Source organism: Nyctereutes procyonoides, unplaced genomic scaffold (genome assembly GCF_905146905.1).
Source record: "Nyctereutes procyonoides isolate TBG_1078 unplaced genomic scaffold, NYPRO_anot_genome, whole genome shotgun sequence".
NCBI lineage: Eukaryota > Metazoa > Chordata > Mammalia > Carnivora > Canidae > Nyctereutes > Nyctereutes procyonoides.
The window spans coordinates 80,335,946-80,355,839 of record NW_026575140.1 but is presented as its reverse complement, the minus strand read 5'-3'; the positions used below and the strand labels follow the sequence as shown (position 1 = coordinate 80,355,839).

General features: G+C 51.3%; 1 protein-coding gene across 3 annotated transcripts in view; it reads right to left on the bottom strand.

Moving 5' to 3' along the window:
* Nucleotides 1-10,330, bottom strand: part of PKNOX2 (PBX/knotted 1 homeobox 2) — a 254,489-nt gene extending 244,159 nt beyond the window's left edge. For all 3 annotated transcript variants that reach the window (XM_055306571.1, XM_055306572.1, XM_055306573.1), the window contains exon 1: nt 10,260-10,330. The gene's annotated coding sequence lies outside the window, so the exon portion shown is untranslated. The remainder of the gene's footprint in view (nt 1-10,259) is intronic.
* Between the last annotated feature and the right edge of the window lie 9,564 nt (nt 10,331-19,894).

The window sequence follows — 19,894 nt, the reverse complement described above, 5'->3', positions numbered from 1 at the left end:
CCCTTCCAAAGCCAATGGAGATGACTTTGAAGAGTATTCCAGGAGACCAGATGTCCAGCTTGGAAAGCGGCCTTCCTAGCAATCTGGAAGTCAGCAGTCCCCATCTCATTGCCACCAAGAGGCTCTCACGAGTTGGGGTGCCTTACCAATGAGAGCTATGCCAGTGCAAGGAACGAGTCACTTTCCCTGGGAACAGCCTCTAGGGAAGGCTGGGGAATCCCATCAAGCTCCTTGGCTTTCCTCCAGATCAAACACAAGTGAGGAGTGCCCCAGGGGACTACTGCCCCCCCCTTCGAGTCTGGCTCTCTCCTCCCAGAGCTGGAGGGGGCTGCTCCCAACGAGGTAGCAGGGCAAGACCACCACTTATATACACAGGCCCCAGGAGCACAGCAGACCTGAGCTCCCATATCACTGGGCTCTCCTGCTTGATTTCTGTCCCTATGGTCCCCCTGGAGACTAGAGAATTCAGAGGGCCTGCCAGCAGGAGCTCTTCCAGCCCCCGCATCCAAATAGGTGAGGCCCAACTGCTGCTATATCCAATTCTTTCCATCTCCCTCACCTCATCAGGGTTAGACAGGTCCTACCAAGAATGGGCTAAATGCCCCTGGGTGTCCCACCACCTTCTCCAGACACAGTGTGCCCAGGGGTCTGAACCACACACAGTTTAGCATTTATAGCCCAGAGAGTCATAAGTAGTAGACCCAGAAGGGGCCTTAAAGACAATCTCGTCTAACTTCCTCATTGTATAAAATGAGGATGCTAAGAGTCAAAGACATTAAAAGACATGTTAAAGGTCACACAGCTTGTCTTCAGTGTGATGTGCATTTGTCTGGGCTCTGCAGTAAGATTGTATAGCTCCTAGAGACTCCAGTGCAGCACGCTACTGGGCATTTATTAAATAGTGGGCTCAGGCCATGCTTGTTGACGGACAGATGAATCACCAGGGAGGGCTCAGGAGTGAGAACAAGCACCTGTCACCACGGGGCCCTGGGCATACCCTGGAGCCTCTCTGGGCCCCTCTCTGATCTGGAACTAGAACCACAGTCCACACACACAGCATGGCTTCCCCTGAGAAAGGGCAGGAACAACCCTGTACTTCCAAGGCTTAACACAGGCCTGGATATAGAGTAGTGATCGGTGACCATGTCAGAGTGCAGAAAGAAGAACCCCTGGGACTGGGAAGCTCACTCCTCCCCACCCCCGTTCTACCACAGACCCACACTGCTAGCCTGGAACTGGGGGGACTGGGCCTACACCCACTCGGAGTTAGCAGGCCCTACCATTAACGGGGTCAACGTCCCTTGGTGTCTGTCAGGATTGAAAGTCAGACGACCGTGGGTACGAGCCTCCATCCTCCACACCCCAGGCTTCGGGGGGCTGACAGCTTGGGCTGCACCACAGCTCTGCTGCCCCCACCCACTGCCATGACTACACCTCCCCGCCCCTAAATCGACCTCCACCCCTTGTGCTGGCCAGTCCCATCTGTAACTGCAGGCTTGTGGAAATAAAAATACAGATCTTCTTCTAGGCATTGGTTTCCATAACAGCTCGTAGCTCTCCCCGGAGTTTACCAAACAAAGGTGTAGGTAACGGAGAGGATGGGTCCTGCTGGTTCCTTTAAAGAGATTCTCAGGAGAGGAATAGGTGGAGCTCAGGGTCTAGCAGCCCTCAGCGGCAAGGCGATTGCTTTGTCTCCAAAAGACTAAAGAAAGGAGCGTTGCTGTAGAAGGTAGACCTGGACCCCCTATTCAATGTGAACAGGTGGAGACACCCACCACCTCTTCCTGGACCCCCCACTGTAGCTCTCTGAGCCTCACCTCCCCTCATCTGTCAAATGACATAACAATGCCTATCCCACCTGCTTCCCAAAGTTGAAAGGATTAAATGAGAGAGTGCCATTAAAAAATGGGCTTTATTAGGAAAGAATATTAATAGGCACCATGAGCTTACCATGTGCCTAGCACTTTTAGATACTATGTTCTAGAGTCTTCACAGCACTCCTAAGTCCTCTGTATTATTATTATTATCCAAACGATATCTCCAAGAAAACTGAGGCTCAGAGAGCTTAAGTGATATACCCAAAGACACACAGATCAGTAGTAGTAGAACCAGGGTCAGAACCCAGAATCCGACTCCAAAGCTTGTGGTCCCTCTCCCAAGGCCACATGGTCTCAACAAAGGAAGCAAATGTCACCCTTGAGGAAGAAGCCAGTGAGTCTTCAGACTGAAAAGCTGCCCTCTTGGAGCCAACCGTTATTGCTAGGACCCGTCCATTTGCCCCGGGGGGGCCATCAGGCAAGTCAAAGCCAACTCCCTCTACTGTGTTGGTATCCTACCACCCAGGGGCCAACCCTCCCAGCGTGTGCCTTTGCAGCTTGCTTGGTGGTGGTAGTGGTTTCAGTCATTGCCCAGTCATGAAGCAATCCAGTTGGTAAGAAACAGAATCGTGGAACTTCAGGCTGAAGGGGACCTCTGAGAGCAAGGTCAAGCTCCTCATTGGATAAGTGAGGAAACTGATGCCCAGAGGTCAGCCACTTGTTGAAGGCCACAGAGCCAGTCAGTGGCCAGGTCTAGAGCAGAATCCACCACCCTGTGACTCCCAGTTCAAACCATTATTCTCTCCTCCATCCCAACCACTCTAACCGGGGCCAGCTTCCTAGGCCCTGAGAGGCCCAGGTGTGGCCCATAAACTCTGCTCCCTTAGCTTAGGAAGACCAGGGATGGTGGGTAGGAGAGTCGTGTTATAGTCAGGAATGGGATTAGTCAGTTTGCTTCAAGCACTGAGTCAGTTCTACGCATCGAGAAGTCAATAGGAACAGTCCTCTCAGAAACCCCCCACAGTCGCCAACACAGAGAGGCCCAGGGGGCACTGCTGGAGGCAGGTGTGGCCCACTCAACCCCCTGACATGCCGGGAAGGGGCTGACCTCCTCACTCTGGTTCAGGTGGGCCCCCAGCCATCCCTATGAGCCCTGTGGCCTGGAGAGTCTTGAGTCCCCTTCCAGCCCTGCTTGGCCAGAGCTCACCCCCACCTCGGTACTGATGCTGCTGAGCGCTCACCTCCACTCTGTCCTCATTACTCGGCAGCAGCCCCACAAAATGATTTGTGCCCATTTTCATGGCACCTCAGCGCAGCTGCATGTCACCTCTTACGTGTTTCTGGGTTGAGTTTGTCCACTGGCAAACTGCACAGGGTCTGGGTGTCTATTTCTACCACAGCCCTTGCTGGGGTCGGTACGCAGCAGGCAGCACCAGGCCACAGTGTGACTGGCTGTTTGTCCAACATTCATTGATGGTGCCAGTGACCTGCGAAAGGCCCCAGGCCACAATCCCTGGTGGAAGTGAAAGGGAAGGGGAAGGGGGAGGCTGGGTAATCCACCACCTGGATCCCCCATCCAGAATAACCTGGGCAGGAAAAAGAACCTGATTGCGTCTCTGCCGTATGCCACACACTGCTAGGTACTTTACAGATGCTCTCTCCACAATTCTTTGAGCTTTATACTTTCATTTCTCTCTTTATGGGTGGAAAAGCTAGATCAAAAATGTTAGGCAATGTGTCTAAATTCTTGCAATTAGAAATGAAGCTATCAATGTAGTTTTATCTGAGGCTAAGCCCATACTCTGCACTCTCTCCACAGCAGGCAAACTCCAAGAAGACAGGGACTTCATGGTCATACGTTTTCGTCCTGCTTGATTTTGCTGCTTGTAGCCTCAATGCCTAGAACTGTACCAGGCATACATACGGGAGACATGCAACAAATATTTGCTGGACGGAGGAACAAAGGAATGAATGAAGACCATGCTGCCTCCTCTCCCCCGGCAGGACAGAAAAAGGGCTTGTGACGTCAGGTTCCTAGGCTCGATTTCCAGGAATTTTGGACAACTATCTGTTCCTTCTTTCCAACCAGAAAAGTACCCAATATATTAAAGTTCCTCCAAAGGCCACGTGGAGGATGAGTGGTTTTACTAGGCATGGGATAGGACTGGGAGTGGAAGCATAAGCTGAAACACAAAAGACTAGGTCCTAATGAGGTGGGGAATTTAAAAGCATTCTCAGTGCTCTGTGATCTGCTCATTCTGGGCCACTCTCTGGCCTCTCCCAATGGAGGGGGGGGCCTCCCTCATCCCCCACTGGGTACCCCCACCGCCTGTACTGAGCTGTACTGAGCTGTACTGAAATTGGCCACATTCCTATTAAGCAGAGAAACTAGCAGTTACACCACCCACTCCAGCCCCATCCGAACCCTCAAAAGATCCTGCTCCGGGCCCCAGGGCCAGCTGCTTTTCTCCACATTCCAGCCAAAAATAATACGAGAACGAAGCTGTTTGGTGGAGACTTAATCTAATCTTCATTGCTTCAGTTTTAAAATATCCTGCCTGGTTTAGGGTTTCTTATTACACACAGGGATGTGTTTTTAGTGAGATAGGTCTTAGCAGAAATGGCCTTCTTGTAATTAGAAACCCAGTCAGGCAGGGCCTGCGGTGAGGCATCCAAGCCAAACAGCAGATCCCCCTCAAGACAACACGTTTGCAGTGAGCTCTTCCCAAGCTGCCCGAGGGCCTGCTTCTCCCTTACTCCTGGGGGCTCTGGAAGGAGAAAAAGCTTGAGCTCTGGTAGAAGGATGGTGCCTTCCAACCCGTAAGCGTTCCCATAGCAAAACTGTTGCTCCTCCTACCTCCATCCTCTCACCCCTAGTCAGAACAGAGACTAAGATGTTGCTCAAGACCACTGGAGGAGGATATGCGGAGGAAAAAAATGACCCCAAGAAGTCCCTATGGATGAGGGGGGATTAAAGGCAAGCATTCCACAAGCCACGTCTCCAGTGTCAGGGCTCGCACTGAAATATCAGGCATGGAAACAGGAGACTCCAAGTGCGGATACACTTTTGTATAAGTGCTGGGTGTAACTTCTTGGGCTCTCTGGCCCAGCATCTGCTTTGATCTGCCAGCATGGAGACTGCTAAGTGAGGTTCAAGCTGCGGCTAGCTCCAGACCAGTGCCCATCCCCCCCCCAGCCCGACCAGATGTCACACACCAGTCCAGGCTCAGGCCTCTTCTTTCTGCTGGCACAAAGGGAAGGGGCTGAGTTTCTGATAAATCAGATTCTGTGTTTATCTGATGCCCGAAAGCTCTTCCAGGTAGCACCACCAGGGAGAAGCATGCTGGTCCCCCCCCCCAACTTAACTTCCCCTCCTGATAAAGTGCAGGTGGATTGTGGAATCACAGCAGGCGTTTTCAAATTCTAGGATGTAAAGAAAGGCAGGCGATCAGCCCCTTTGCCCCAGTCTCAGAACTCCTGAGAGTTGTGGGGAAAGGCTCTGGATTGGGCAAGGAAAGAAAACACAGAGAAGAATGTCACTCTGCTGCTCAGAAGCCTCTCTTCGTTTCCTTTATTATTTAGAGCGCGTCCAATGTGGGAGTCAGGGAGTCATGCAAGATTTGCCCCTCTTGTAGCCTAATGAGGAATCCGCGAGATGCATTCCACTTTACAGATGAAGAAACAGAGATCCGGAAGCTAGGTGACCCGCTGGAGTCATGTTGCCAGACAGTAACAGAGCATAAAACTGCCAGGCCCCCAAATTTCAGCTTAAACACTAGCTCAGCATGTTGACCTGCCAACCCTGATTATCTCCTTCCTCTCTTTCCCACCAGGTATTAGATTTAATTAAATTAGCAGATCCCCATCGCAACAAGCCTGGCCATGCAGCCTGGCCAGAACCCAGCCAGGGCAGCTACTCCCTCTAAATTCTGCTTCTCGATATAATTCAATCTTCAATAAGTCACAGATCGCATGTGAAGTGTTTTATACAAAGCATGGTGTGTTGGCTAGAACCAAGGCTGACGGTGGCTCGCGATGATTTCATTTTCCGTATAACTTCCTCTGCTTTTCCTCCGTGGCATCACTTCGCCCTCTCCATACTCTGATCTGCATTTTGTTTGATCCAGACACTTGGCTTCACATGCCGTCACCTCCAGCAATTGCATCACACGTTTATATATATCTTACAGCATCACAGTCCTTATGCCACACAGCATAGGAAAAAGGAAAACTTATAACAGCATTTCTCACCTTCCTTGAACTAATTTAGAAAATGTGCTCTAAATTAAATAAATCAGGAACAAAAGTCTGAAATTGGAGATAGAATTTCGGGGGGGGCACTAAATAAATAACAAGGAAATCTTGCAACATGTTGGAAGCCTATAAATTTTATAGGTTGTGTCTTTAATAAAAACAAATTCAATTGCTAACAACACAGTATTATTAAGCCGCTAACATTTAAAAATCTAATTTGGCCTGCTCTGCTGCTGTTTATGTTGCATTCACCCAGGGTAAGGAAGTCAGGTTGATGGGTTTGGTTTGGTTTCTGAATCAGGCTAATACAGCCCCCTTTAAAACCCAGTCTTTTTGCTTTCTAGGCATGCCTTGGTCCCTAATGAGTTACAGTCCCAGGTTGAAGATGGACATGGCAGACAGAAATTTAACACACACTCTGGTGCACCCATAAACATCAAGGCTGAGGGAGAGGAGGTATGTTTCCAGTTAAGTTAAAACTCCATGAATTCAAGATTCTCCACTCACAAGACAGTAATTCTCCTTATTTCATCACTAACTTACTTCAAATGTGTTTATACAATTTATTGCTACTGAACTTCCAGGCAACTGGTGTAGAGTTAATGAAACCCAGCTTGGAGAAGCTTTGGGCTTTGAACAACTAACCACAGTTTAAATGGTTATGACATGCGGTCAAAGCCACAGCCCAGCCCCACTGCAGTTTCTGTGTTAGGACCTAGTCAAAAACCTTGTCCTCTCACCTTTTGTGCCAAATAGATTGAAAAAGAGGAAAGCGCTGAAAAATAGCCTTCCATGTTTCTTCTCAAGGTTCCCAGCCTTTCTCCCTGACATTTTAACACATCTGTCTTACTAAATGCAGGGCAAAGCTCCTCCCCCCAGGCTCCAAGTAAATATTTTAGTTGCAGTTTGAATTGGCAGCCCGTTGAAATCCTGAAATCCAGTTTGAGTTTAATTGAACAGGGTCAGGCCTACATAAAGCAGTGTTGAGACAGGGGGTAAGGGAGGAGGTATCCCGCAGCACTCCAAGTCTGACTCAGTGCAAGTCCAAAAGGCAGTTTCAGAAGGCACAGGTGACACACTGGACCGGAAAAGTAAACTCGTCTTTCTGAATTACTTGGACATTGATTTTTTTTTTTTTATTAATCCTCATTGTCACATGGCATCCTCCCCCAGGCTCTGTCCATGTGGGAACTCCAGGAGGCTCCCTCTTTTTAAACAGGCCCATTTTGGAAGAGTAAAGGGGAGGTACAGGCTTTGCCACTGCCGCACAATAAAAGCCCCTTTTGAAAGCAGCACTTTCATTAACTTAAAGCAATCTATAGACTTAAAAGCATGGAGCAGTAAACTCCCAGAAAGGATCATAAAACAGCCAGTCTCAAGTTGGGTACACTTCAGTGCAATTTGCACGAGGCATTTTACTGTGAGCGGTGGCCGGGCCCATCTCCCTCCAGTAACCCCCTGCCCCTTATTCGGAGCAGCTTCTCTTTCTCTGGGCTTTCATGCCTTTCGCGCTCACAAAGGGGAGGCGGTGACTGGGGAGTCTCCGTGGGGTCACGGCTCCCTCCCGCCCTCCGGCTCCCGGCGGGAGAGCTCTCGAATTCCAAGCCTGCAGAAAAACAGCCTTGGAGCTTGGCCGCCGGGCAGTCTCGAGGCCCGAGGCCGCTGCGGCCACTCGTGGGTCGCGCGTCTTCTGAGTCCCGGAAGCGCGGTCCGGGTGCCCGAGCGAGGGGGGCCGGGGCTGCGGGGGGCCGGGCCGTGGGCTCCGGATTGCAAAAACAAAAAAAAGAAAAGAAAAGAAAAAGAAAAAAAAAAAAAGAATTTTCAAGTCTTCCTCTCGTCCAGCCCCTTACACGCTTTGCTTCCCTGGCTGGCCAGAGGGATAATAACCTCCCACCCGGGTCGGGACTTCTCTCCCACCAACGAGCTAGGCCTGAGCCGTGGGAGGGGAAAATGCGGTTGCGGGGTGCAGCTCGAGTGGGAGATCGCGAGCGCAGAGACAGGAGGCCCCCTTCCCTTCCCCTAAGACCCCGAGGCCCCTGGGGGGGGGGGCGGATCGGCAGGGCGAGCGAGAGGGCTAGGGGCTAGGGGCTAGGCTTTGCGTAATAGATGTTTGAACACCATCATTTGCTCGGCTTGGGGAGCGGAGGGTCACCCAGATCTGCCTCAGATGTGAAGCTTTTGGCTCCCACCCGCTGGAGAGCACTCGGAATCCGAAAAGTCAACACGCTGGCGAAGTCCCGAGACCAAGTGGGGTGGGGGTAGAGGACCCAGAGCGCCCCCGTTTCGCAGGCTGGACACGCGGGCGGCCGGCGGCCGGGCTCCCCGGCAGCGCCCGCGGGTGGAGGGCCGGCGGACTCGGAGCCCTTCCTGCCCCGGCCGCAGCCCGGCCTCCCCGCGCGATGCGGCAGCTCGCAGCCGGGCCCCCGCGCAGGCCGCGGTCCCTGCGGGCCGCCCGCGCCGCCCGCACCGCCCGCGCCGCCCGCCGCGCTGCGCCCGCGGCCCCCCGAGGGCCTTCCGGAGCCCGCGGAGCCGCCAGGCTCGGTCCTCCGACCCACTCCGAGCCCTGCGGCGCTGCCCCGCCGCTTCGACCCAGAACGTCCCTTGGATGTGTCCGCTTCCCCGAATCCTGCTCCCGGGACCGGGCCCTGCGCGCCTCAAGTCCTCGGCTCCAGACCCGCTCTCTCCCCCGGGAGCAGCAGCCGACCTTCGGGGCTCGCCGGCCACGGCCCCGGGGCAACTACTTTCGTCGCCTGCCTAAACGCCCTCCCGCCCACGGAGCGAGGGGACCCGCTCGCGCGACCCTCCCCAAATTCCGATGGCCTCGATCCCAAAGAAAAGCCGCGATCCCGGGGCAAAATACTAGGGACGCCACCCGTCGCGCCGAGTCCAGCCTCAGGTGCAACCTCGGGCCCGCAGCTCCGACCTGAGCCCCCTGCTCGGGCCGGGCCGGGGGTGCAGACTCAGCAGCCCTTCAGTCCCGCTTCCGCACAGCCTGACTCCCGCCACCCGAAGTCCGGCGTGGCCCTGAATCCGGGCTGCTGCGCCCCCCGCCCCCCGCCCCCGCCCCCCGCCGTTCCCAGCCCGCGTCCCCCGCGCTCGGGAACCTCGGCTCCCTCGCCCAGAGCCCCCGAAGGACCGCCCGCCTCCCTCGTCGCCGCCTCGGGCGCGGGAGTCCGGAGAGCCCCGCTCGCCCAACCCCAAAGAAACGCAAACTTTGCGCGGCCGACTCGGGACTCCGCTCCAGCCCCCTCCGCGCCCGGCTCTTGGGCGCTTCCCGTCCCCCCTTCGACTGACTCGCGTCCCAGTTCTCAAGCCAGGAGGGCTCCCTCCTCCCCGACCTCGCCCTGGGCGCCGGCGCCTCCCCGACCTCGCCGCAGACCCCGCGGAACCGCTGGTCCTGGGGCGAGGCCCCCAGCCCCGTCCCCGCCCGCCCGCCCGCACAGCCCGCTCGGCCCGGCTCGCCGGGCGGGGAGGGACGCGGCCGCGGCTCCTGCGCTCCGGCCGCCCGCAGGCAGCTCCGGGCCGGGGGCGCCGAGCGAGCGCCGGCCCAGAGCGCGCCCGGGGCCGGCCCCCGGTTCCCACCGCGCCCGCGGGGCGCCCGGCCCGGCCCCGGCTGCTGCACCCGGCCCGGCCCGCGCCGGTCCCTACTCCCGGGCCCCCCGGCTCTCCCCGCCCGCGCGCTACGGCGTCTCGGGCCGCGGACAATGCGCGCCCGGCCGCGGGCCCGAGCGGGGCGAGGCGAGGCGAGGCGAGGCGGCGGCGGCGGGGGCGGCGGGGGCGGCGGCGGGGGCGGCGGCGGGGCTGCGCGCGGGCCGGGCCGCGGCTCGGGCCGGGGCTCGGGCGGGGCGGGCCGCGCCGCTCCGGCCGCCTCCTTCCCGGCCTCGGCGCCGCTCGCGCTGCTCCGCTCCGCGCTCTCCCGGCGCTTCCCCAGCTTCTCTGCACGCTCCCGCCGTCCCTCTCTGCTCGCTGCCTCCCTCCTCCCTGCTGCCTCCCTCTCTCCTCCCTGCTGCCTCCCTCTCTCCCTCTCTCCTCCTTGCCCTGTCGCAATGAATAATACTCTGGCTTGGGGACTGGAATAAAACACACGCGCTGAGGCAGCCGCCCGCAGCAGCAGCAGCCGCCGCCGCGCCGCCGCCGCCGCCGCCGCCTGCAAAAGCGTCTCTGACATGGAAATGAATGACAGCTTACCTGATGCCAATCTTCATCAGACTGACACCGGCGTGACAACACAGCCTATACTTCCCAGCACTGCTCGGGACGTCAGCGGCACCGGGACCCGCCCCCGGAGCCCCCCCCCCCCCCCCCGCCGCACACACCTCCCCTCGCCCCACTCCCGCTCGCTCCCCACCCCCCGCGCCCCCACCCACTCCGGGCCCGGCGCTCCCAGGCCCGCGCCGCAGCTGGAGTGTCTCCCTCTGCTGGAGGCTTCCCGGAGACGGCGGCGCGGGCCCGCTCCTGCCGGCGGGAGGCGGAGCGGCGCTGCGGAGGCGGAGGCGGAGGCGGCCGCGGACGGCGAGCCCGCCGCTGACCCGGGCGCGCCGAGGCCCCCTCGGAACCGGGCCGGGCCGCGCCCCCCACCCCACCCCACCCCGCCCCGCCCCGCCCCGCGCCCTCCGCAAACACGGCCTCCTGGGCTCCGCGGCTGGCGAGGCGGGGGCTTTCCGTGCACCCCGAGACAACTCCCCCGAAATCAGGAAACTTAAAGCTGGCGAGGGAGCCTCCCCTCCGCCACCACTCCTTCCCCCCACCCCCCACCCTATTCCTGCCTGATGGCCTCATTTTTATGATTGCATTTGAATAATTCTCATTACCCTGGCCCCAGAAAAGGTGCTCGGATGACACTCTGGTTAGTTATTCCTATTCTCAAGAGCTTTTTCTGCTCTGGGCTTCCCGGGGCGTTCGGCTCACCGAGGGGGAGACTGTAATGGGGTGGGGCAGAGGGAGAGATAAAAGGGTGTAGAGGCTTTGTCAGTAAATCACCTCTTTGCAAATGCCTGGCAAGCCTGTTCTAAGCCACTGCTATTTTCATTCTAAAAAGTACCGGAGTTCTGGGGGTCCGGGTGGTGTAATATAAAGGGAGCGACCAGCTGGGCTGTTTCAGCCCGGGCCTGCTAGGGTGGCTTCCATCCACTTCAAGGAAGAAATCCGAATTGGCGCCCGGCCCTCTAAGAAGACCAGTGCAAGGATTTATGGTCATACATGTATGTGCTTTCTTTCATTCCGCAAAGATTACAGTCCTACTAAGTGCCAGGCGTAGGCACCCAGCCACCTACAGATGCAGGACTTAGCACATGGCCCTCTGCATAAAGGGGCCCCCTTGACATTTGCTCCTTGCTGCCCTTAGAGGAGCTGGTTCAGCCACCATCAGGCAGCGATTGATCCTCTGACCCCAGAGCAGGCAGGGGGCCTGGATAAAGCCTAGACAAAGACAGTGATGTAAGCAAGGGAAGCAGAAAGTGAAACCCAAGCAGGCCAGGTTTTCAGTAAAGAATCCGACCCAAGAAGTTGAAGGCTGCCCCATCAGTCTTTGCAGGCCTCTGGGTCACTCCTCATCTGCCTCCATCGTGGGCAAGGACGAGAGCTATTAGCGTTCCATGGCTCGGAAGAGGCAGTTGAGACCTGTTCTGCCTCATGTCCCAGATACACTAAATACTGCTTGTCCAGGTCTTCCCAGTCCCTCCCCAAATTCAACCTCCAAAGTTGCTTGTGGAAGAAAGTCTTCACCCAGAGCCCCCTTTATGGATGGAGTTGAATCCTCTCACCTTCACGTAGAACCTCCAAAGACTTCGCTAGGTGGATTTATGTCACCCCAGCCTCTGATCTGTGGTCAGAGACTCTGGCTGCTGACAGCATAATCGCTATTATATATTATACATTGTATAATAATATAATAATAATGAATGCACTTGCCCTTTTTATGTAGTACAGAAGCGGCCAGATTCTCCAACCCAGAGGCTGGAGGTCAGGCTGCCATAAACTCTCAGAGGGAAGCCCTCTTCAGATATGGGAGGGGGAGGGGAGATCCATTTGCCCCCCCCCGCCCGGTGCCCCTGGAGGGAAGGCTCTCTCTCTCTTTCTCAGGGCTCATAGTGAGTTGCTGTAGCCTGTAGAGTCAGAGGGGAGAATCAGGCTGAATGTAAATACTTAACCCCATCAGAGAGGTGTCAGTGAGCCATAAATAGTACTGCAGGCAACAGCCATGCATCACCGATTCACACTTGTCACACCCCTCATTTTCTGAGATCTAGTTCTGTGCCCAACTCTTTCTTGATACAGGAGATCCATTGCCATGAGCTGTTAATTTTTGGAGTCTTTTAAAGTACCGTGATTTCTACTAATACCCTTTTGATGCCTTAAACTGCACATTGTAATTTAAAATAAATGTATCTTGCTTTAACTACATTTGTAATTTGCAAAAGCTTAAAAAATGATTACCTAAATGTAACCATCCCTCCAAAATCATTCAAAGCAAATATTTGTCCTGTACCCACTGGAAGGAAGCTCAGCTGTGTGCCCAAGCTAAGGAGAAAGAGCAGAAGCAAAGAAATTCAAGTTAAAGTTCCTGTCCTCGAGGAGCTTTCATTCTAGTTGAGAAGGCAGAGCACCACTATATAAAGCATTAAACGATAATAATAATATAAGAATCCAACAGACAACACAAGCTAGTAAATATCTACTGAACACATGAATCGCCAATATGTCAAATTCCAGGAGTTCCATATCTAAATGTTGGCTCTGTCAGCGAGCAGAGAAGGGACAGAGTGGAAATTAAATCTGTAGAATTCACTTTACATACTCTACAGTCTCTCCCAAATCATCCTTCTGAGGATGAAGAAGAGGATGGAGCGGGACACACATGTCTTGTAAGTCACTAACACATCAACATTATGACCAAACAGGAGTCCCTACCCATCCCAGCCATCACTCTTAAACACCGGAGTTCCTACGGTATGGTTCTGGGCCCTTTTCTCACTCTTGTCTGCACGTGATTCGTCTTTAGGATAAGCAATTCACACCAGCCCAGATTAACAGATTGTCTCCTAAGAGCTGTGGATATGTATAATCAATGGCCTGAGTCCTGTCATTATCAGCCTGTGAATAAAATTTAAGCTTATCTGTTTGCATCTGCTCAGGCCACCATAACAAAGTACCACAGGGCCAGTGGCCCAAACAACACTTATTTTTCCATAGTTCTGGAGACTAGGAGTCCAAGATCAAGGTACCAGCAGAATTGGTTCCTGGTGAGACCTCTCTTCCTGGCGTACAGATGGCACCTTCTTGCTGTGTCCTTACATGGCCTTCCTCTGTGTGCACCAGAGGGAGAGAGAGATTTCTGATGTCTTTCTCTTCTTATAAGCACGCCATTCGTATTGGATTAGAGAACCCCTTCTTAGGACTTGTGTTACCTCCTTAAAGCCCCTATCTCCAAATACAGTCACACTGGGAGTTAGAGCTTCACCACAGTTGAAGCTCTAACTGTGTGAACTTAGGGGAGGACATAATTCAGTCCGTAACACTGTCCACATACCAGTTCCCTCTATTCTCAATTATTTTTTTGATGAATCTCGATTGTGAATTCTTTTAAGGATGGGGACAATACCTACTTCATCTTAGAATCCTTAGAACCTTGATAAAGTGCTTAGTCCTGAAAACATTAAAGAAATACTTATCAAATTGAATTGTATGGAACTTATTTCTCCATCATTGCCCCAGCCCAGCTGAGGGACTTACCACCAGTCACCTGGAATATGATTATTTTGATGATTTCCTAATTGCTCTAATGCCACCAGTATCCCCAATACTTCCTACACGCTATCACCAGAGTGTTCTTCCTAAAACAATTTTTCCCCTCAGGAAACCACTGTCTATAAGATTTAGCCTCAAATGTTTATTGGACTTTATGATAAAAAGAAGGGACTTGAAAGCCACCTTCCTTAGCATGGCATTCAAGTTCTACTTCCTCATCTGGCCCTGGTCTACCTTTCAGTTAATCTCCTGCATCCCCACCTACGCCTCCCCATCACCACCTTCCATGGTTCCCAGGGTTAGCCCACAGACTTCCTGCATAGGTTCCTTGTGGAACTTCTTTATAGTTCTGGGTTCCTGGTTGAATCCTGGAGAAAGTTCATCTGGATAAGGGCCTAGGAATCTGTTTTAAAAGCTGCTGCATGAGGAGAATGAGAAGACAAGCTGCAGAATAGGAAAAAATACTTGTAAAAGACACATCTGATAAAGGCCTGTTATCCAAGAAATATAGAGAACACTTAAAATTCAACATTAAATAAATGAACAACCCAATAAAAACAGGGAAAAGATCTGAACAGACAACTCACCAAAGATATAGAGATGGCAAGTAAGCATATGAAGAGATGCTCAGCATTATTTGTCATTAGGGAATTGCAAATTGAAACAATAAGGTATCACTAACACCTATTAGAATGACCAACATCCAAAACTCCAACAACACCAAATGTTGATGAAGATGTGGAGCAACAGGATGTCTCACTCACTGCTGGTGGGAAGACACAATGATATGGCTACTTTGGAAGACACTGTAGCAGTTACTTAAAAAACTTAATATACTTTTACCATATGATCCAGCAATTGTACTCCTTGGTATTTACCCAAATTTAAAACTCATGTCCACATAAAAACCTGCACACAGATGCTTAGAGCAGCTTTATTCATAATTACCAAATCTTGGAAGCAACCAAGATATCCTTCAGTAGGTGAATGGGATAAATAAACAACGGTACATCCAGACAATGGAATATTATTTAGTACTAAAAAGAAATGAGCTAAAAACTATGAGAAGACACAGTAGAACTTTATTTTTTTTTTTCATAGTGGAACTTTAAATGTATATCACTCAGTGAAAGAAGTCAATCTGAAAAGGCTGTATAATGTATGACCAACTATGTGACATTCCATAAAAAGCAAAATTACAGAAATAGTAAAAGGATCAGTGGCTGCCATGGTCGTGGAGCAGGGGAGGGGTAAAATGGCAGAGCACAGCAGGTTTTTAAGGCAGCAAGATACTCTGTATGATACTATAATGGTGGATATGTGTCCTTAGACATTTGTCCAAATCTGGAGGATATACAGCGCCAAGAGTGAACTCTTCTGTAAACTGTGAACTATGGGTAATGATGTGCCAATAAAGGCTTGTCCGTTATAACAAATATTCCACACTGGTGGGGTATGTTGATGGTAGTGGGAGAGGCTGTGGATGGTGGTGGGGAACGGGGGGCAGGAAGTACAAAGGAAATCTCTGTAATTTCTGCTAACTTTGCTGTGAACCAAATATCACTCTAAAAAATAAAGTTTATTAATAAAAAAAAAAAAGAAAAGAAAAACCCACCTCTAGCCAGCCCTGGTGAAGCCAGGATAATCAGGGCCCTTTTGGCCCTCCCTGCACTTGCTCACGCTTTTCTCTCAGTCTTGACTTTTAATTCCCCCTTCCCCCTACCCACCAAAATCCCATGTGCTGTTAAGACTCAGCTGAAATACCATCTCTTTTCAAAACCTCCTTGCCCCTACCGCCCCCACCCCACCTCTAGCAGAGAACACCAGCTTTGGAGTCACATGGACCTGGCTCCAATCTTCACCCTGTCACAAGATAGGCACATATCTGGGAAGTCACGGATACTCTCCAAGTCTCGGCTTCTGCCCTTATGAAATGAGGATGATAATAGTATCCAGCTCATGGGCCCATGGAGATTAGATAAAATAATGAAGGCAGAGCTCAGCACAGTCCCTGGCACATGGGAGGTTCTCTAACAAATGGAGCCATTAGATTTAATAGCCCTTACCCAGGGCCTCCGCAGTACTTGCCTGCGCCTTTATTATAGTGCTTATTTAATTGGCCTGAGGAAGGGAGATATTGTGTACTGAGAATGCTGTGACAGGCTCTGAGGGCTGGAAACACAGATAATGGGAGCAATGAAAGAGAGGAAGGGGGTGCTTACTCTTCTCCTAAGGCCTCCTTCCTGACCTGAAACCAGGTGGGCCTGGGGTACTGGGGGGGGGCAGGGCCAAGTGAGGAAGATTCTGTTCCTGATGAAATGCATCAGGGCACACCCCTTAGAGCCGGGCTGGGGGGATCTGCACATTGCAAAAATGCATCTCCTAAAAGGTGGGGCTGCAGGATTCCGCTCTGAGCTGGAAGTTGGGATGTCTAGGCTCCTTGCCCATATCTGATGCACTTTTTTGACCCTGAGAAAGCCTCTCTCTCTACTCCCCCATTTCACTCCCATCCTCTGGAGCATGGGGGGATGCCACCTGTCTTCTGGGCACATGACAGACAATTAATTGGGTCGTGTCTCTAACCGGCTTCTCGGATATAGGAGCAATACGGTCCCCAAAGACTTTCAAAAAAAACTCCATTCTTTCTTCTGGTAGTGATGTACATATTGGAAGTTTCTTCAAGCATTGGCTGCCTCACACTCTCTCTCTCTCTCTCTCAAGGTTGCTACCCAGCCCTAACTCCAGATGAGAGGCTCTGTGGGAAGCAGGAAGGGAAAGAGAAGAGTTTTAAGTGATTTTGCAGCTCTTTCCAGTTTCTAGCAAGAGGTGGGCAGTATCACAGCCAGTTTGACGAAACTGAGAAAGAGGAATACTGAGAAAGAGAATATTTAGACTGTAAAATGCTATGATGATTTCCAAAAAGAGCCACTTGTGGGAAATGGCATCCCAAGAGTTTGGCCACAAAAATTTGAGAAGGAAGGTACAAACCTGTGCCGTCCAACACACAGTGGCCACTAGCCACGAGCAGTTATGAAGCACTTGAAATGCAGCTGATCCAAACTGAGATGTGTAATCATGGATTTAGAAGACTTAGTATAAAAAAAAGAATGTAAAATAGTTCATTAATAATTATTTTATATGTATTAGATGTTGAATTGATAATCTTTTGGACACATTGAATTAAATTAAAATAGGCTATTAAAAACCTTTTCACCTATTTCTTTTACCTTTTTTTAGTGGGATTGTCAAAAAAATTGTAAATTAATATGTGACTTGCATTGTTGTTATTGAAGCCTCTCCTCTGGGCTTCATTTTTATCTTGATAAAAACTATGTTTGGATGCTGAAATTTTTACCATTTATCATGTAACACTCTGGCTCACCAGTTCTTCCAACTACTCTGCTTCCCAGCACCACCACATGGGATCAGCTTAGGGGTGACAGAGTGAGGGGAGGACAGCAGGACAGTCAGTGCCTCTTCCCTCAGACTGCAGAAGTTGCAAGGACCACCCCTCCTCCACCCACAGGGTTATGTGGAGTTTTGAAATGTCTACTCTCTCCAAAACAAAGACCTCTTCTCCTTGAAGACCTGTACTGAACCCTCGTCCCTCATCTCCTTTGGCCACCTCATCACCTTCACAGTTGTCACACCTGCCATCACCATGCTTTCCCTTGGCTCTATTCCCATTTTCACCACCTCACCATTTCCTCCTCACGGAATTGCCCGGCCTTCTGCTCATACCCTGGACCATCTCCTCCCTGTCTCCAGGGATGAACTCTAACAGCATTTGTTGCCTCTGATGCTGCGTCCAACCTCTAAGCTTCCCTGAGCTGAGGATTTTGCATGGCCACGCTCTCAACTTCATTCTGGCAGCCAGACCTACAGCAGCCGGGTTGCTGGGCTCAGAGAACTGAGCAACAACCCTGGAAAGGGGTGAGGCCTCATTGTATGAAGAGGCCAGTCCTGTCTTACCATGTTGCAGGGGGAGGGTGAGAAAAGAGTGACCAAATGAAGGAACAAGATACTCAACTTAGCCAGCACAGGGAGCATGGTTAGCCTAGCAAGGAAGATTAAAACAAAGAAGCAACAATAATAACAGCAAATATGTATTGATGATTTGCTCAGTGCCAGACTCCAAGCTAAGTGCTCAAGATGCCCTGCCTAATCACATTCCCATGGTGTCCCCATGAGGCTGAGATAAGGGGAGTAACTTGTCACCAAGTAACAAGTGTGTGGACTCAGGCAGGCTGCCTCCAGGACCCATACCTGGAACCACTTGGAACCACTATGCTGCACTGCTTCCTCATAAACATCAACGTTCTCACCCTCATTCATTTGTTCATTCTCTGATTCACTCATTCAGCATGCATACACGGGTAGCCTCTAAAAGATGTTCCAGCTCATGGACTCCTATTCAGCATGTAGGCTGGCCAGGCACCTGCTAGGCCCTTGGGCTATAAAGATGAGGAAAGCACAATCCCTGAACTCAGAGATCGCAGGTTTTCAGCAACCAAGGGAGGTGTAGGAAAGTCTAATTCTGTCTTCAGATCACACTGTTTTACAGGCAGAGAAACTGAGACTGGACAGGAGGGGGAAGGATAGGGTCAAGCTCAAATGTCTCCTTCCTTAATGGGGCAAGGAAGAGTCAGCTTGCATTGTCTAACCAAACCAGGGTTTGTCATCCAGCTCCACCCTTCCCTGGAGGTTTTACAAACACACTGTGTCACTTCTTGGCTACAGGTCCTCTTGACAGACTCAGCATGTCTTCTTCTGCCTGCGTCCCCATTGGCTGCTATCACAATGCATAGTGGGAGTGTCAATACTCAAGTCAAAACTCATCCATTCCAGAAACAGTACTTAATTCAGGACACTCATGTCCTGTATCCTTCTGAATTTGTGGGCTCACATTTCCACTATAGTAGTATCCACTTGAATGCTACTTTGTACATGTTCTTAAATTTCAAATATGTATGCATTAGCTCCCCAACTAGATTTTGACCTTCTTAAAGGCAAAGACTACTTGTTGTGGTTGTCTTTTATATATATCTTACCTTTCCAATCTCCAAGCATTTGGAAGCAACCTCAGAGTATGTGAATTGCCTAATAAATACTGATGATTAAATAAATAAATACTGTGCACGGACATAACTTTGTGTGTCTGTCTGTCTGTCTGTCTGAATCAGTATGTATAGCAGGGATGTTTGTGTGTACAAGTATCAGTGTAAGTATGTGTGGATGAATTCTCCAGCTATTGCAGTCATGGAAGCTTAAACACACAGCAGCACAATCCGTCAGTTTCCAGACGTTATCTCTCATGATAATTTCCTGCCAAATCTTTGAGTTGCAATTAAGAAAGTAGATAATTTGAAACATTTTCCTCTGCATGTTGAGATGGATTATAATCCTAATTTGATAAAGACTCTTAATGACTCATTAGCCACCCTTGGCTTCTCCTCAGGTCATCCAACTTCCCAGGCACAGGGAGGCAGCAATGCTCAGGCCATTACATGTTATTGCTTCAGCAGCACTAAAACCAAGACACAACAAAGCCACAACAGCATACCACAGTGCCACAGCCCTTGAATTCTCTTTTCTTCAGCTCCTAGATTTGGGCGTTGGATTTTCTTTTCCTGGCGTTGAACAAAAAGCCTCTAATTTCTTGATAACCAAAATGCTCTCCCTGGGGTCTTTGCACACTGCCCAAGGTGGCATGTACAATGTACTGTAGCCTTCCCTCTGCATAGTGGCAGAGGAAGACTGTTCTCAAATCTCCAGCCTCTATCCCCATAATAATTTGTTTCCTAGGAAGTGATTCCCCAAGTCCAAAGGGTAGGATTCCCGGGAGCAAGGACTTTCAGGTTGTTTACAGATGATAACCACATAAAAGCCCCCTTTCTACTTTGGCTGACCAGGGATCAGAAAGCACCAAAGGTCTTTTGAGAGGTTACCCCACCCATTTATTTCCTTCTCTCCTGGCAGAGTGACACCTCTTCCAGCCAAGGTGTAAATAATTAAATTCTTCACAGGACCATGGTTTCTTCCCTTGGGTTGCCCAGTCTAGAATTGAAGAACCCTGA